General features: G+C 44.8%; 1 long non-coding RNA gene across 1 annotated transcript in view; it reads left to right on the top strand.

Moving 5' to 3' along the window:
- The window catches only part of LOC132493191 (uncharacterized), a 92210-nt gene that overhangs the window by 58023 nt on the left and 15255 nt on the right, over nucleotides 1–18932 (top strand). Inside the window, exon 2 of the long non-coding RNA XR_009532964.1 lies at nucleotides 7420–7497. This is a non-coding gene — a long non-coding RNA (uncharacterized LOC132493191). The remainder of the gene's footprint in view (nucleotides 1–7419; nucleotides 7498–18932) is intronic.

The raw sequence follows: 18932 nt of genomic DNA, 5'->3' as shown, positions 1-18932 counted from the left end.
TTGCTTAGATGGAATGGAAACTTGAGAAACAAGATGGGCTCATTTTTAGAGCCTGCTCAGCTGACCTAAGTTAAAATCCCTGCTCCTTGATTGCTTGTCACATGCTTTGAACTTTTTTACTTAACTATTTTAAGCCTTGGTTTTCTCATCTGTAAAATGGGGCTAATAATAGTATCCACTACTTAAGGTCATTGTAAACATTCAGTGTAATCTTTCACTAAAGCACTGAGTGTGGTACCTGGCATGAATCAATTGTGCCGTAAGTGGAGGCTATCTTATGAGTCAGTATTTATCATTCTGATTGGGGGACACGATAAAAAATTGATCAGGGGTAGACTAGCCATGTGTGATTAGGCTTGTCATGAATGTAGAAGTTTAATAAGGACATTATTTGACACAGTTATCTGAACCATGTAACAGAAGTGTATGAATAGGGTGCCACAGCACTTAATTAAAATGTTTATTACCCTGGTGTTTTCTGCATTTAAAGATACTGTGCACAACAAAACGTAGCACAGTCCCCACTCTCTCAAATTGGTATAATACACAAATTATATCTTCAGCACTTATAGCAATATGCAAATAAAGCATCAACATAGTTGCAGCTTCATCAACACAAAGCATTTATTTTGTGCCTATTTTCCATAGGTGCACCAGAACAAAATGATTTTGGACAAATCCAGCTCCTACTCTTGGAGTTCATGGTATATAAGAGATAATACAGGCAAACCTTGTTTTAGTGTGCTTCACTTTATTGCGCTTCGCAGATAGATTTTTTTTTTACAAATGGAAGGTTTTACAACCCTGTGTAGTCAGATGATGGTTAGCATTTTTTAGCAAGAGAGTATTGTTTAATTAAGGGATGTACATTGTTTTTTTTAGACATAATGTTATTGCACACAACAGATTATAGGATAGTATAAACATAACTTTTATAGGTACTGGGAAACAAAAGAATTTTTGTGAATTACTTTATTGTGATATTGGCTTTATTGCATTGCTCTGGAATTGAACCCACAGTATCTCAGAGGTATGCCTGATACTGAGATCTAGCATAGGTGGTAAGACAGATCGGAGATTCTGAAGGCAGAATGAAAATTGTTGCACCAGGAGCTAACTCATAGAAAGGTGAAGTTTCTTATCTGTGTGGTGAGATAGAAATTCGTTTTAGGTGAGTGTGAGTAAGCCTCTTTGGAATCTTATACACAGGCCAATAGGCTTTGATTAAAGTCTGTTGCCTAGGTTGACAAATTTTAAATTGTTTTTCTTTGAAGTGCAATTTTCTTCTTCACGGTGAGCCATGAGGGGCCAGTTGAGCGGGGACCAGTGGCAAAGCTCACCCAGCATTTACCAGTCTGTTCTCAGAAGCCACCCCACCCCCGCTGCACTGGTTCCAGTGGTAGCTTTAGATTTAGTGGTTCTCCACAAGGCTCTTCTGTGTGATGAGTCTTCACACTCTCGAGATAAGTACCCTCAAGTCACCCTGCATTAGAATCACCTGGGGTGCTTATGGAAATGAAGATTCCTAGGCCAGAGTCCAGCATGATAAGTCATGGGGGTGGAACCTGAGAAGTTTGCGTTTGATCGTGGGCCTCGGATCACTGCTGTCCACACCAAACCACTGCTCTAGATCCTACCCTTTCAACATTCATCCTATCCCAGGCCTTCTTATTACTTCTGCTGCTGCTGCCTTAGTTCACTCGTCTAGCCTGGCTACTACAGTCCTCTCTTAATTGGTCTCCTCGTTATGCTCTTTATTAGTAATAGTAAGCTAAATAAAATTCAAATCTTACAGTGTCAGATCCTATATAAGATCCTACAATCAGCCACTATTTTCTATAGGATGACTTCGTCTCTTTACTAGGATAAGTAAGGCGCTCGCCAGCCTTGCCTCCTGCCTCATCCCCTGGGTACCCCTTATACGCTGCAGCCACGCTAAAGGCGGGTCCCTGAGTACACTCTGCGTCAAGGGTCTGGGCCCTTGCTCGTCTTCTGGCATCTGGCTAGAATGGCCCCCCATCACTCCCCCCACCCTTATTCCGCTCCTGGCTCTCTGACAAATACCTACTTTAACACAACTGCTCAAGAATTACCTCTTCTGAGATGACTTTGCTGTCCTTTCCCCTTTTTGTGCCTGCATTCTCCCTCCCGTCTGTATTTGCTTTGACGCTAGCACTTACAGCACTCCGCTGCAGTGTTAGTTGACAAGTCTGTCACTCCCTTGAAAGCACAGCCCATGTCTTTCTCCTCTTGGTATCTCAAGGCACATATTAATGTTTTCCAGAATAAATGAATGAACCCATGAATTGTACAACATGGAACCTAAATTTATTCCCAGACTAAATTTGCAGCCTAAGAGCTGTGGCCACATCATCCTTCTTTTCATGATGTATATCTTATCAAGAGTTTTGAAGATCACAAGCAAAATGAAACAACTTGGAGTTTCCCACATGTGAGTGGGCTCAATCCAGTTTGACTAACACATTCTAAAGCCCACAGAGTGTTCCTTCCCTTCATGATGTGGAGATAAAAATAGGGAGAATGAAATAAATGAAACCAGTGTCTTTGTTATATAAACCACAGGGTAAATTGGGGTAAATGAGCAATCTTTATGGCAAATGTAACTGATCTTTCTGGAGAGTTATTTTATTTAATTGATTAATTTAATTGCCTAGCAAATGAAATCTGAAAATACTATCCCTGAGAAGACTTACTTGCTACAAATCCCTTCTCTTCTCTAAACCTCATTGATTCCAGTTAATTTTCCATCATGCCTCCTCTCTGTCTACAGTGTGCTTTGAGCATTTCACATTTTCTTTCAAGGCTGAAGTTCAAAGATCGGACACAAAGAGTGGAAGATTTTCAATTCTACTGTCTAAGGCATTTCAAGAATCAGTGGTTGCTCTCATGTGTTGCTGGTGGGGGTGTGAAATGGAATAGCCACTTTGGAGAACAGTTTGGCAGTTGCTTAAAATGTGAAATGGAAATTGAGTATGAGACTTCTCCTTTTCACCCCTACGAATTTACCCAAGACAAATGAAAGGTCGTGTACACGTAAAGACTTTGTACGTGAATATTCACAGCAGCAAAACCATAATACCCCCAAAGTGGAAACAACCCAAATGTTCATGAATTGGTGAATGGAGAAACAAAATGTGGTATATCATACAGTGGAATACTAGTCAACAGTAAAAAGAAATGGAATACCAATGGGTTCTATAACATAGATGAGCCTCAAAAATATGCTAAGAGAAAGAAGACAGTCACAGAGGTATTTATACTGTGTAATTCCATTTATATGAAATGTACAGAGAAAGCAAATTTATAGAGACAAGAAGCAGAGTGGTGGTTGCATAGGATTGGCGGGGTAGGAGCAGAAGCTGCAGCTGGGAGGAAATTTGGGGGGTGATTGACATGTTTGAAAACTGGATTGCGGTTACAGTTGTCCAACTCTCTACATTTACATATAATCATTAAACTGTACAGTTACAATGGGTGGATTCTGTGGTGTGCAAATGACACCTGAATAGAGCTGTAAAAATGGTTGACACTGGCGCTTTGCTACCTTCGTATTTTTATTATGGTGGTGGTACACTTTCAAAAACCTTTCCCAGGTAATATGTCTTAAAAGTCTTTAATCACAGCATCTAGATTTTAAGTTGGTTTCTTTCCTTTTCTATGAACCCCTGAGGCCCTTCACCTTTATACCGGTGGAGACATATTCAGACTGTAAAAACTTTTTTCTCCTTCAAACTAATTAAGCTCTGATGACATCAACTGTATTTGCAGTGCACCTGATTAAGGCCATGATACTAATTAAATTCTTGAATGATTAAAAATGCAAATTACCAGACTGGGTTGAGCAACAGGCTTGCTTCTGGGCTCCAAAACAGTAGGGAACAACAAGCTTCATCTCAGGTGATGGAGCTCTCACGTCTAACTTGAGTTGAATGAGGCAATATTAACTGTGAATGACTAAGATTTACCTACTTTTTATGGGTCAATATTTCATTTACAGAGGCAACACATTTCTAGGTGGCTCATACCTTTGTGAGTACATTGAGAAGTGTTGTATTGGGATGGAAGGAACCCCAAGCTTTGGAGTTAGAACTGAGTTCAAATGCTGCCTGTCACTTACCAGTGGTGTGATCTGTGGCTAATTATTTAATTTCTCTGAGCGTGTATATCTTTATAACAGGGAATTTGATTATCTAGCTTGAAGAACTTGGGGGCTAATTAAATGAGATCACTTATGTCACTGGGCCTAGCATATAGGGAGCATTTAATAAGTGGGACCATGGGGTAGCTTAGATAATAAGCTCTTGGTTCATTCAACAAATATTAACTGAGTGCCTACCATTCATTTACTCCTTCAATTTATTATTTTATTATTATTTTTTTATTTGGCTGCATCGGGTCTTAGTTGCAGATCTTCATTGTGGCACACGGGCTTCTCTAGTTGCGGCGCGCGGGCTTCTCTAGTTGTGGTGCGTGGGTTCCAGAGCACGTGGGCTCAGTAGTTGCAGTGCACAGGCTCAGTAGTTGTGGCACACAGACTTAGTTGCCCTGCTTCATGTGGGATCTTAGTTCCCCGACCAGGGATCGAACCTGCGTCCCCTGCATTGGAAGGTGGATTCTTAACCACTGAACCACCAGGGAAGTCCCTATTCCTTCAATTTAGAAAATATTTATTGAACACCTGCTATCTTTCTGGTAGTATTTTTAGTGTTCAGGATCCATAAATGAATTTAAAAAGACAGATTCACACCATAGCAAAGCCTACTTAGAAAATATCTATAAACATAATAAATAATTAAATTCTATGATATGTTGCAAAGTGCTATGTCCTATGGCAAAAAACAAAGTAGGATGGGGGGGGGACCTAGAGTGATGGGACTGAGGGAGAGGATGGATTGCAATTTAGGGTGATGAGGGGAGAGCTCAGTGAGTAGTAAAAAATGAGCAAAGCCTTGGAGGAGGTGTGGGAGCTGGGCATCACCCAGCAGCTCTAGGGAAGAGCCTTGCAGGCTGAGTAAACAGCCAGTATATAGGGCCCCAAGTGTCATGTTCCAGACACCTTCAAGGAGTACTGGGAGGCCGGTTACCATGCCAGACGTTAGATACACATGGTCACCCAGTGGTCAGAAGTGAGTTCAAACTCTGTCTCTGTCACTTGCTAGTTTGGTAATCTTTGGCAAATCTTTTAATTTCCTTGAGCTTGTATCGGTTCATCTATAAAATGAGATTTGAATATCTGTTTCAAAGGATTATCTGTCCCAAAGGATTGAAACAGTCATTTACCCCAGTCATCTCTGAAGCTACAGTTTGTAAATTGTGCTTCAGCAGAATGGGAACTATGGTTTTATCTGTGTCTGGTTCTGATCCACTTAGTTACGTACAGCATCCTGACACGGAGCCTATTCTAGGACTTCGGCGTGGTTGGTGGGGCAGCTAGGAGGTGAGACCGGCCGAAATAGAAGGACCATTCTGAGATGTAAAAAGGAATGAGAGAGAGAGCATTAATTTATTCATTCAACCAATAGATAATTGAGTTTCCGCTATGTTCCGGGCACTTACTGCTTGGAGAAGAACAATGTGGAGTGTGGTAAAGCGTTTTAAATACTGGGAGGATAATACATTTTATACATATGTAAATGTGTGCCTGTGTGTGCATGTACCTGTGCAGTTTTTCTCAGAATCAACCATGTGCCAAAGGTGACTCAGACATGGATGGAACCTTTATCAGGGACTTCCAGTGAACTGTGGGTTGGGGGTTGAGAGAACAAGGAAAGGACATGGGAGCTCCTTCAACTTCGATACTGGCCTTCTCAGATGTTTCTCTCCTTCTGTCTCGCTGGCTGTGGACTGTGTTCTGGAAAGAACACTGGATTGAGTCAGAAGACCTTGGTTCCACAATCAGCCCTTCAGGTTTTAGCTGTGTGACTTGGGCTTGTCATGTGACTCCTCTGAGCTTTATGTTTCTCATTTATGTAATGGAAATAAAACTTCTACGTCACCTGCCACCCAAACGTCAAAGGTCAAATGAGGAAATAGATTTGAAATCATTTGATAAACTATAAAACTGAACGTGAGTTGAAGGAGGTGCAGGTCATTGTTGGAGAAGGAGGCTGATAGGACACGGGGATGGGTAGTTATCTGTTGTAGGAAAGAATGGCTTTGGAATTTCTCCAAAGAGTAGACATTTGGTGCTAATTTATGCACATTAGTTAATTCTGCTTTGCTGGGGGGCTCAGATGGGACTCCCTGATGGATGTGCCATCCATGAAAGAATCATGAAAGCCACATGGCTCAAAACTGTGATCCTTTCAGGGATGGAACTAGAGAGACAGGCTCTTGAGAGGCACAGGCTTGGCTGACAATTTCAAAATCGTTTGCTCAGTGAAACCCTGCTGAACCCTGGGCAGCGGGATGAGTAGAGAAAACGCTTTCGTCCTAAAAACTGTTAGGTTCATTTTCCACCCCGCTCCCCAGTTATCTAGGTTTTACATTCCAGGCATGTAGGGATACAGTCACCCAGTGGTAACTGGTGATGCTGGGCCCTTCTCTCCAAGCTCTGAAACCATCTGGGCTGGCTGAGAGTGAGAAGGGAAAAGGCAGCACACTTTTCAGGAGGAGAAAAACACCCTCAAGAGTCAAACTTGAGGCAAGTTCTTGGAGAAAAGAGAATTATTGAGGGGGAAGGCAGCCAGATGCTCTGTAAAAGCATGTGTCTGGTTATAGCATAAATTGAGGATGGGCAAGAAAGAATCACTGAATCTTAAGAATTGTTGAACCTTATCATGGGCGAGACTCAGGTGAACCACAGATGCCCTTGTATCTCTGTTTATGTGTTGGTCTTACTCTCCACACAGTAAGCTCCCAACCAAGACCAAGTTTTGGAAAGTGCGGAGTCCTAACCACTTGACTGCCAGGGAATTCCCTAATCATTACATTTTAAAAGCAGATATTAGATGTTTCTAAATAGAAAATGATTTATTTTACTGGGAGAGTTTATACAAAGTCCATATTTAGTATCTTCCGTAACATTTGCTAATTTAAAAAGTAAGTAATGAAATTTAATTAATTTTATTACTAAGTCTCAAATAGAATCTCCCAGATTTTTTCCAAGGTATCCCAGTTATGCAATTGTTATAGCTTCCTGTGTGTGATGATATAAAAAAGTTAGGGCAACATTGCCATAAATTATTCTTGTTGCAATTTTTCACCCTGGGAGTTGGGGTGTAAGTGGAAAGAACGTTAATCTTGGTGGAAAGGATTTGTTAGAGAAATCCAAGATGTTGCTATTTTTTGCTTTTAAAGTTCCATTTGCTAAAATAGTGAAATAAGGAGGGCATGTTGAGCTTGAAGATATTTCACAATGCTGGACACTGTCTGATGGGGTTGGCTGTGTTTCTGCAGGTTCATACCTTGCCAGCTGCATCTCCCTTGCTTCTTCCAGGACAGAATGGGTTGAAAGAGCCAGCAGGAGCTGACAAGGTAAATGTCACTACATCCAGCTGGCCATACTTTGAAATTAAACATGGACTTAACAGATTTCAAAGTGTAGTAGAATTCATACAGTTCATGAAACCACATTTAAATGAAAAGCAAGCAATAACCCTCCTATTTCAAAACATCTGAGCAAGTGTTTTTATATTGAACAAAACACTTAAACTTCATTTCTCTTGAATAAATACACCCAGTACAGGAGAAAAAATACCAAATGGGTCTGAAATTGACCTTAGATTACTCGTCCAATATTGTGGAGGGAAGGGGCTTCCCTGGTGGCGCAGTGGTTGAGAGTCCGCCTACCGACGCAGGGGACACGGGTTCGTGCCCCGGTCCGGGAAGATCCCACATGCCGCGGAGCGGCTGGGCCCGTGAGCCACGGCCGCTGAGCCTGCGCGTCTGGAGCCTGTGCTCCGCAGCGGGAGAGGCCACAACAGTGAGAGGCCCGCGTACCGCAAAAAAAAAAAAAAAAAATTGTGGAGGGGTGTGTAAGGGGTACCCCCTTTCTTCTGGAGGGCTGGCTGGGGAGAGAGGTCAATGCTGAGAAAGTACATCTGCAGCTTTGAATGCGTCTCCCACCCCTCGCCGCAGGGGGACGGGGAGGGGGGAACAGGCGTGAACTCAGGGGTCTCAGGATGAGGCTCCCATACTTAGCAAATAAAAATACAACAACACATGGAATATCAGGGATATATTTATACTAAAAATTATTTGTTCTTTACCTGAAATTCAGTTTAAATTGGGCATTCTGTTTTCATCTGGCAACCCTACTTAGAAAGAGTTGGAGGGAGAGGGATGTGAGAAAACATGCAGAAGCAGGACAGGAGCCGACAATAGCGAATTTTATAGCAGGAAGATGGTGACAACAGCGTCATTCCCCTGTCATACACTTGGAGTGAGATTTGCACAGGATTTCTAAGGACACACAGGGCAAGGTGCTGGTCAGGAAGGGCTTCAGATGGGATCAGTACTGATTCTTGAAGAAGATGGAAAACTAACCACAAAAGGAAGATGGTGGGAGATGAGGAAGGACATTCCAGGCAGAACGAAGCAAGTCCAAGGCGTGGAGGATGAAACAACTACAGTATCTGAGTCCATGAGGCCTTTCTGGTCCCACCCAGAGGAATTCCTCCTCCCTTCCTCTGTGCTCTCCTGGCCCTTTGATGGAGCCTAATCGCTGAGCTCGTACGCTTTCTGCTATTGAGACGTCTGTGAGGTGGGCCCATCAAGTTACAGGTGCTAGGTTATAGAACAGACTCAGTTACTGTCCTAGTTGAGCAGTAAAGCCAGCAGCGAACTGAACTGAACAGACCCTGCTTTTTGCAGAAGATTGAGAACAAATACATCAAATGCTTTTTCTCAAGCAATGCAACCTGCTGCATATATGTACATGTACTTAAGTAAACATAGAGAATTGATTTATAAAACATCAGACCTTAGGTATCTAGGATTGCTTCCCCACAAGAGAAATAGCAACGTGAAAGTAAATGAAATGGAAAACTAAGTAAAATTCCTTGCATTCCCTGAAATTTATCCCCAAGCCAACCTACACTGCTTCAGTATATGAGGTAAATTCTCCATTGCGCATCCCATCAGTCTACTGCTTTTGAATGTTCTCTCTCAGAAGAGACAGATTGTCCTATATCCTGTGTTTGGCACTTTTACCCCCCTGCTTAGAATTCCCCAATTAAAGTTCTTCAAGTTACGGTGCTGTGTAAATAAATAAGTAGGACCATGCTTTCTGCCCTTTGGGGCACAGAAACTGAGAAGCCTCGAGTGTCTGTGGGAGGGGAACTTTCTGGCCATCCTGTTCCCATAATGGTATGATTTGGAGGCAGCTTACCCAGAGATAAGAACATTGAGAAGGTGGCTTTGTCTAGTAGCTTTAAGATGGAGATATAATCCCTTTTTGTGTGTATGTTTGAAAATGTTGCTTTCCAGAACTTTACCAACCAGATTAAGTGCTTTTGTTGACATCGTTTGTTTTCATTTTGTTGTTGTTAGGGGGAAGGTTATTTGGAGAATTATACTTTACCCATCAGCCGTCTAAGGGGTCAGAGTGGTCTGAGCCTTTCAACTCTAGGAGTGTTTATCTTGCTCCTGAAGTTAATATTGTATGTTGTTTTCCCTTTTCTTTGCACATGTCCTAAAGATGCTGACCATGCAAGGATTTTACTCAGGCCTCTTCCGACCTATCTTGGTTTACCTTTACCTGAGAAATGCCCGTATCTGGCTGTATGTTCCATGGGGATAGTCTGCTTTTTTTTGGCACCATGCGGAGAGCCTGGTCCCCTTTGCCTTTCTCAGCCCTAGCGCCTTTCTTCGGGGCAGAATGAATCCCATGCTTTCTTTGGGCCCCACCAAGGGTTGGTTTCTGCTCTCCTGCGCCACCTGCTGTCACCTGCTCCAACCACAGCCTTCCCAGGCTCCAGCCCCAGGCTCCCCGCAGGAGCCCATGCCAAAACCTCAGCCCAAGCAGATGTTACTTAGGCTGCCAGGTTTCTGTCCCGGTCTTATCTGTGCTGCCTCCACTGGCTCACCCGATCAGAATCCCAAATGTCCCCAGATGACTTGCCTCAAGTCACGCAGACCCTGAGCTCCTTGGCCAGAAGAAGGGAGGCTGCCAGTGTAGGGGTTGGTGATCAGGGGCTCGTGCCAGCTTCCTGAATATGTGGTCAGTGGAGGCCAGCCTCCGCCCAGCAGTGAAAATGCAAATAGATTTCTGTCACAATGTCAACACACCCAGGCAGGGCACTGATCTTTTCATGGGCTCATCAACGTGTCCCCAGTATGTTCCCTGACTGGGCCACTAGTTTTCTCCCAAGTTACTCAGAAACTGGAAAGTTTGTTTTTTTAGCAGTCTGGACTTTCTTACATTCTCACAAAACTTGGTGATTCTAATCAGGGCACCACAAAGAAAGTGGAGGGCTGCTTGTTAATAGGTTAAGTCCCCCTGTTTATTCCCTATTCTAGGTTAGGGATCTCTTGATGGCTGGGACTTCAGCATGTGTTTATTCTCTCACACACAGTCTGGCACATAGTAGGTGCCTCCCAGAAGCTTGTTGAAATGCACAGATTCTCTCTGGCCAAAATCCTTCTTGAAAGTCCTTTTCTATTTGTCTATTAAAAGTAAAAGCTGTCAGATCTGAGATTCTGATTGTTTGTCCTGATTTAAGCCTGAAAGAAAGTCTGACTTGGTAGAAAGAAATGATGAGCAATAGCAGTGATTTCTTCTGCTACTCTCATAAGAATGAGGATGGTCACCAGCTGAGGTTAGAATAAGTAGCAACATATGTGTGCAGGGGAGAGTTGGGTTAGCTACGAGATAGAACTTCCTGAGAGCAAAGGTTACAGGATACTCATATAAATTACAAGTGGGGGTTTATGCCAGCAACACATCCATTTAGTTCAGTAAACATTTATTAAGCTCCTACGTCGTGCCAACACTGTGCTGGAAGCTTGATAAAATACAGTGCCCGACCACAGAGAAGACTGAGACACATAAACAATTTCAAGTCCTTTCCTAAGTGCCATGAGAGAGAGGTGTGCCTGGGGTGTTGTGGGAGCATGATGAAGGGGTACTGATTTGAGCTGTGTCGTCAGAGAAGGCTTCCTGGAGGAAGTGGTACGTGTACTGAGTTTTACCACTGGATGAGAGGTATCTCAGTGGATAAGTGCAGTCAGTGCATTCCAGGAAAGCTGGACAACTGGATTAATTGATATAGAAACATCTTTAGATGATAGAAAATCCCTTCAGTCCTACTGAGTTGAGTCATCTGCAGAATGACATTGTGCCATAGGAAATGTCTTACAAACCTGGTGACAAGAAGGGGCTCAGTTTTCTGTTCCACGTTTGATCTGTCAGACATTATTAAGATAGCCTTCTGTAATTTTAGGAGGGGAAAGGTAAAGGAGGGAATCTTCTTTTCTTCATGGATCATGGTCCTTTCAGCAGCCTCTCTGCTCCAAAATTGTGAGCACTGCAGAGCTGGCATGGCCTTGATGCATCGGACTTGACATATTTGGGGGCTGCCCGCAGAGCCATGCTGATGGGAGCCCCAGACCAGGCATTCTCCATGCGTTCCAGGAGGCCACAGAGAGGAAGGCTGGGGTTGGGCCTGCCTGCTGGCTCAGAGAGAATAAACACACTGCTGCCTAGAAACTCTCTCAACAGCTTCTCTTTGAATTCCAACAGATTATTTTACCAGGCCCCATTGTACAGGTGGGAAAACTGAGGCTGAAGAACACAAAGCCACTTCCTAGGTCCTGGGGAGTAACGGGTGGATGCTGTGTATTAATTTAGCTTCTTGTTTGTCACTTCAGTGCCTCAGCTAGTACCTCCCCAGGGTGGGAACCTCTGAGAGGCATTTTTCCCAGAAAGAAGTGCTTTTGAAATGGCAAGCCAGTTAGTAATGGCCCGTTTCCGCTGTATACCCGGCTTATTGGGCTGGCATGGTGGGGTTGGGGGTTCCCCGCCTCCTCCAGAGAGGTCATTCAGCCCCAGCCATGGCAGCTGGTGTCTCCGGGCCCTGGACCACCACCGGAGAAAGGCATCCGAGGAAGGACAAAGAGTGCAGCCCCGGCTGCGGACCTGAGCCCTCCACGCCCACTCGCCAGAGGCGGCCCTGGCCGGGTCGGTGCCAGGCACTGTGCTGCTTCTCCACCCCCTTCCTGGGCCTCTCTGCTCATCTGCTTGCTCTCAGCGCTCCAGCCATCCTGAATGGGTCTTTGTGTGCGCCCCAGGAGCTGGCTCAGAAGAGCCCTGATAGAAATGCTGGACAGAGATATCTCCTCTGGATCCAGGCGCCACTCGGCGCGGTGCCCATCTTGTGGAAGGCAGGTCTTTATTGTGCCGCCGGCTTGTTCCATATCTGGGAGCGAGCTGGGGCCTGGGTGAATGGAAGAATGTTCTACACGCCTGCACAGTGGGGTCATCACCAGGGCCAGGGGGATGGCAGTGCCTTGGTCACTTCCCGGAGCTCTCTTTCCCACTCTTTCTCTTTGCTACTTTGCCCCCAGAGGTGACTCTACTCATATTAATACCAAGAAGTGCAATTAAATGGTCACTCCTTATGTGCCAGGCATTGTGTTAAGGGTTTTATCCCTTTGAATTAAATCTCCCCAACAATCCTATGAGATATGCTCCCATTATTATCCCCATTTTACAGGTGAAGAAACCAAGGTGGGGAATATTAAGGAACTTTCCCCGGTAATTCTGAACACAGGTTGGATGGGTCTTAGGAAGTCCTAAGCCCCCTTTACACTTGGCCCCCTGAGAAATCACCAGCTCTAGGATGCTGGCCACCACGGGAAACCCAAAAGGAGGCAAAGCCTGGTTCTGGCAAAATGCAGACAGCCTTCTGGCCTTCTGAAGTCCCATCTTGTTTATACTGTCACCCCTTTGTGCTTTTTAAAAAAAATCAAGAGTAACATTTTATTTTATAAGAGAGAAGAAACTATGGATGTAGAAGGAAAAAGTTGGGGTACAACTCCATAATAAAAATTTTGCTAAAGAGCCCTACCTTCACTGCCAGGAAATAGAAAGGTTTTGCGAGGCAAACACCACCCGAGGGCTAAAGCCCAGGATTCATTTTCGGGGTCACCCCCTGCTCTGGCCTAGCGTCCCGCTGTAATGAGAGGATACAGGTTAATTCCCAGTAGCCGACCCTTCAGCGCTCTCTGGGCAGAGGTTGAAGTTCAGGCACGAATCTTGCTTTGACTTTTTTCTTAGTAGATAGAAGCAGTGGTCACGATGGCATCTACATTCACACACATATGCCAGGGCTGTCTAGCTTGAGAGGTGTGGTCCAGAGCTTTCTTATGGAGCAAAGCTCAATGGCCCTTTTCAGGGACAGACGTTTTAACCATGGATTTGAGAACAGCCCCGTTAGCTGAGGCAAATGGCCAGCTGGGAAGGGCTGTTGTTTCTCTGTTGGCAAAGAGGCTAGAGCGGTCTATGGTCAAACAAACAAACAAACAAACAGAAACAGCAAGAGAAATGCAGGTTAGATCTTAAGAAGAACTTCCCAACTGTGCATCATGGCACATTGACAGTCAGGCAAAATAAGTTGTCCTTCAGAGTCTGTTCGTATTTGCTTGTTTCTTTTCTTCATTTTCTCCTTTATTTTTCTTTTTTAAAGAAGAGTTAGCTCTTCACCTTTCTAGGCTGTTATCGTTGTAGTCTGTGTTACTTCTGGGGAAAGGGGAATGACTGTTATAGGCCTTATGTAGAGGAAGATTCCTTTATGTCCATCTTTCACACATGACAAGAAACTCTGCAGAATTGGAATCCTCAGATTTGTGTGTGATGTGGTGTGTCTTCCCCTCTCCCCCACTCCTAGCTGCTCTTGCATTCAGCCCCAGAAATGGCAATGCTGTAAAGATGGGCAAAGTGACTGAGTAATTTTTCTATGTGTTATTCTCCAAGTTGCTTTCTACAGTTTTTATGCATTACTCTGATTAATATCCAAGGATCTTTACCCAAGCATGTTTCTCCATTAAACCATTCCTATCATCATGGGATATTATGACCGTCTAACTGTGGTGATCATGTTTTGAGTAACTGAAGCATAAGCACAGAAGAGAAATCCCCATCCAAGTCAAGAGGATAGTCTGTGGACGGTTAAGGTCCTGAGATGCAGGGAATCGAACAAAGAAGAGTCACAAACACCCATCAGCTCTCCTTCTCCGCTCAAGCTGTGGTCATTCTTTGATGTTTTTCTTAGGAGTCACTTGTTCCTTTTTTACTCTGTTAATCTCATTTCTGAGAGTGGAACTCACTATTAAAAGAAGTAATAGTTAGGGCTTCCCTGGTGGCACAGTGGTTGAGAGTCTGCCTGCCGATGCAGGGGACACGGGTTTGTGCTCCGGTCCGGGAAGATCCCACACACCACAGAGCGGCTGGGCCCGTGAGCCATGGCCGCTGAGCCTGTGCATCCGGAGCCTGTGCTCTGCAACGGGAGAGGCCACAACAGTGAGAGGCCCACGTACCGCAAAAAAAAAAAAAAAAAAAGAAGTAATAGTTAAAGATAGCAGAATTCAAGAGCCTGAGGGATAAGTCAGGGTGGACACAGGAAAAGGACTTTTTGATTGGGACAAGGAGGATGTATAGGAGAGAAACCCATTGGGACAGGACAAGTGAAATTCACCTCCAGTACATGGGCTACTGAAGTTTGAACAACTTTCTGAGTCTCAGTCCTTTATTCATAGGATAACATGTGAGTCCCTGGACAATTCCCTCTTTGTGAATAAAGCTATCAATTTATTCATTGGATTTTGGTCGATCAGCAATGCAGAATCACCACGTTTGGACTGTGAACAGCAGGCAGCAAAGTATCACCGCGAGTGTTTGAACAAAAGAGTGACGTGATCAGGGAGGCATGCATCAGGGAGACTCAACCGAGAGTCATGTGTAAAATGGATTACAGTGGTATCGGGAAACTAAGTGGGAAGATAGAGCAAAAGCCCAGTGGAGAAAAAAAGTGAGAACTTCACCAAGGATGATTGCAGCAGGAATCAAAGAAGAGGACTAATTCAGGAAATGCAGTGGAGAAAGAATGGACAGAGCTTGGCAACTAAGGGGCCATGAAGGAGGGGCATGAGAGGGAGGGATTCACAATGACACAGTCGCTGTGAGATTTCCCCAGAGAGCAACTGGGCATTTGTCCAGTGGCCAGTGGGAGTAACTGAACTTTCTGCACTTTTCTTGCTGAGAATCAAGGAGGGAGCGGCAGTGGCCTATTCACTGTGTAAACTTACCCCTATAACCTATCATTATGGGTAGACTATGGCCTTGACAGAGAGTGAGTGGGATCATATGATCCCATTGCCACCGCTGTGGCCCCACTCTTAACGGTGATGATCTCTAGCCTTCAGGTTACTGTGAGTTAGTGGGGCTCTCTGCACACAGAAGCAGGGAGAATCCCCCAAAGAATTGAGAGGGAAAAATTTAACAGAAAGTCATACAGAGTGAAGTAGGTCAGAAACAGAAAAACAGATATCGTATAATAACACACGTATGTGGAACCTAGGAAAATGGTACAGGTGAACCTATTTGCAGGACAGGAATAGAGATGAAGACGTAGGGAACAGATGTGTGGTCACGGGGTGGTGGTGAATTGGGAGATTGGGATTGACGTATGTGCACTGCCATGTGTAAAACAGAGAGCTCAGCTCAGTGCTCTGTGATGACCTAGCTGGATAGGATGGGGGGTGGGTGGGAAGGAGGTCTCAGAGGGAGGGAATATCTGTATACATATAGCTAATTCACTTCTTTGTACAACAGAAACTAAACACAACATTGTAAAGCAACTATACCCCAATTAAAAATATATATTTATTAAAAAAAAAGAGGGCTTCCCTGGTGGCGCAGTGGTTGAGAGTCCGCCTGCCGATGCAGGGGAAACGGGTTCGTGCCCCGGTCTGGGAAGATCCCACATGCCGCGGAGCGGCTGGGCCCGTGAGCCATGGCCGCTGAGCCTGCGCTTCCGGAGCCTGCGCTTCCGGAGCCTGTGCTCCGCAACGGGGGAGGCCACAGCAGTGAGAGGCCCGCGTACCACAAAAAAAAAAAAAAAAAAAAAAAAAAGAAAGCTCCATGACGATATCCTGCATGACCTATTTTAATATTATTGGGTGACATTCAGTGTTTTAAATTACTTTGCACCCTCACTCTTCTTGTCACCATTTTCCAATCCATAATTCCTAGGCTCTGATACCAGATTTCCTTGGCATTGAGAGTGAAATGGGAAAGGAGTGGCAATTGAGTTCTGTGTTCATTGCTGTCGTGCCGTCTGAAGACAGCAGGCCCTGGGAAGTGTGGTGAAGATGGCATCTTATTGGCCTTCAAGATGAAAGAGTTCAGTAGGGGACCACTGGGCTTGTCTCACTGGCATCTCCCTGTGGGCCTCTCAGATAACCTGGCAGCACATTCTTTTACCCTGACTCCAGGACAAGAAAGAATATTCTTTCAATAAGCAAAGCCCAGATGACTAAAAGCTCTTTCTTTAAAAGAAAGGCCCAGGGGGTTTCCTCTTATGATCCAGGTTGGTCTTTGGCCAAGGACCTATGAAATCCCCTGAAGATGAGCATCTCTGGGGGGTCCAGCTGTATTCTTAATAAAGTGCAAGAAATTTGACTCTTCTCACAACCTCACTTGGTTTCCCACATTGAGGCTGCTTTTAGCCTAAGCTATCCTTTTTTTTCTTGGTTGGAAATGCCAGTATCTGCTCTTCATCAGTTGATATAGGAAAACTAAGCATCCCTGTTGTTAGGTCAGGCAAACCTCAGTTTGTAAATTTTCTTCCAAAGCATGGAGATGGGGTTACTTCCTTTTTTTTTAAATTTTAATTTTAATTTTTTGGCTGCATTGGGTCTTCGTTGCTGCGCACGGGCTTTCTCTAGTTGCGGCAAGCGGGGGCTACTCTTCGTTGCAGTGCGTGGGCTTCTCATTGTGGTGGTTTCTCTTGTTGCAGAGCCCGGGCTCTAGGTACGCAGGCTTCAGTAGTTGTGGCACGTGGGCTCAGTAGTTGTGGCTCGTGGGCTCTAGAGCTCAGGCTCAGTAGTTGTGGCGCAAGGGCTTAGTTGCTCCTCAGCATGTGGGATCTTCTTGGACCAGGGCTCGACCCCATGTCTCCTGCATTGGCAGGTGGATTCTTAAGCACTGCACCACCAGGGAAGCCCAAGATGGGGTTACTTCTGATTGCCAGGTCCCCACAACGGCTGGAAACTGCTGGAGAGCTTCTGGGTCAGACGGTGTGGTGGGCTGTTGGATGAGCCCCTTCCTGGGAGGGTTCTCAGTATCAACCCTCTTTCTCTAATGCCAGGCTTTTTGATAAAGTCACTGAAGCCAGCTTAGGTCCCTAGAATGTATTTACCCATCTGCAAATAAGACTTGACCTGATTTCCGTCTTCTAAAAATGGCAGGTTTGACCCCAGAACCCTTTAGTTTCCATCTGAGTAGGAAAGCTCAGTACTGAATGACTGCTCTAGGTGTTTCTGGATACATGTGGGTCATCTTGCTGTATGAGAATGTGTTCAAATTTTACTTTTCAAGAGACCCTGTTTCCCCCACCTGAAGAATACCCTCAGACTCGGAGCATGAACCTGCAACTCTGTCACCTTAGCCATGCACTGATGCCAAGAAATGAGGAAGTACTTCTGTGACCATTTTCTTCTTGTTGTTGTTGTTTTTGCAAGGCCGTTTGGCTAATCTTGCAGGCACTTCTCAGAGGCAGTCAGTTCTCAGTGATCTGCACATGGATTACATGCCTTGTGAATTGTTCACGGATAATTGTTAATTCCATAGTGGCTGTTTGACAGCCACTGCTTGACAGGCTCCCATGAAGATAGTCCTCAAGGCTTTCCCCTCAGCTAGGGACACCTGGGAAACATTACCACATTCTAACGTTCGCATGATAGAAAATAAATGGGTAGGTAAACTGATTGAAAAATCATCATATAACAGTTTCCAAATCAGAAAAACCCCACAAAACTTTGGAGTAATCCTTTATGGAATTGGATTATTTCTACCCAAACATCCCTCCATGATTATTAAAAAAAAAAAAAAATCAAGCCATCTATAGACTGACTCCATCTTCTTCCCAAAGCCACAACTTACAAGAATGTAATTACAATATTGAACCCTGAACTGAGTGGAAGTTCAGGAATGAGAGAGGGTATTGACACACATAAATTCTTCTGCCAACTTGGGATCCCATGGGGCTTGCACTAAAAGCTTCCCTAGCCCTTTCTCAAGACAGTCTTCAAGGGAGCTGACTCCGAGCCGTCTTATCCATCATCTAAAATGGAATGAAACCCAATCGAGCAACATAAAACCAAAGCAAAAATTAGTTGTGCCTCATCCTCTCTTTGGTCAAAGCCTCCCATGCCTCCGCCACCTTAAAAGTGGAGCATGCATTTTCTGTGTGCAGAGACTGCACGAAGTGGGCCCCCTGCTCTTTTCAGGGAGGGAATGTAAGCAGATCCCCGAAGAAACCACTTGGCTCAGCGATTTTAGGGCTTGTTGTTATTGGCCTGGCCTAAAAGAATTCAGCGAGCTGCACCTTTGCCAAGGAAAATGCAAAAGCTTCCCCAAAACAGTCGTTGAGGGTCATGGGCTCATCTGTGAACCCAAGTAGGAAAGCAAGGCAGACAGAAAATTCAGGAAATTGGAGAGGCTCCTTAGAGATGGTTTTCTCACTTAGCCATGGGCGGAGGCCAAATGAGCTGAAGAGGTCACGCCAGGCAGGGTGAGTGGGGTCCAGAGGGGAAGGAGCTCAGGCAGAAGGCTTCCTCCTTCCATCATGAGCTCCTGATTTCCTTGAGGAGTAGACTCAGTTTCTTGCCCAGTCTGGCTCTGTGCCAGTCCCCAGCAGTCCTCTGCTGGGCTTGGCATCTGCCCCCTTGCTCTGGACCCTGAGAAGTTG

The sequence above is a fragment of the Mesoplodon densirostris genome, chromosome 7, assembly GCF_025265405.1.
Source record: "Mesoplodon densirostris isolate mMesDen1 chromosome 7, mMesDen1 primary haplotype, whole genome shotgun sequence".
In the NCBI taxonomy this organism is placed as follows: domain Eukaryota; kingdom Metazoa; phylum Chordata; class Mammalia; order Artiodactyla; family Ziphiidae; genus Mesoplodon; species Mesoplodon densirostris.
The sequence above is the reverse complement of the archived record's forward strand: the minus strand, read 5'-3'. Positions and strand labels throughout refer to the sequence as shown.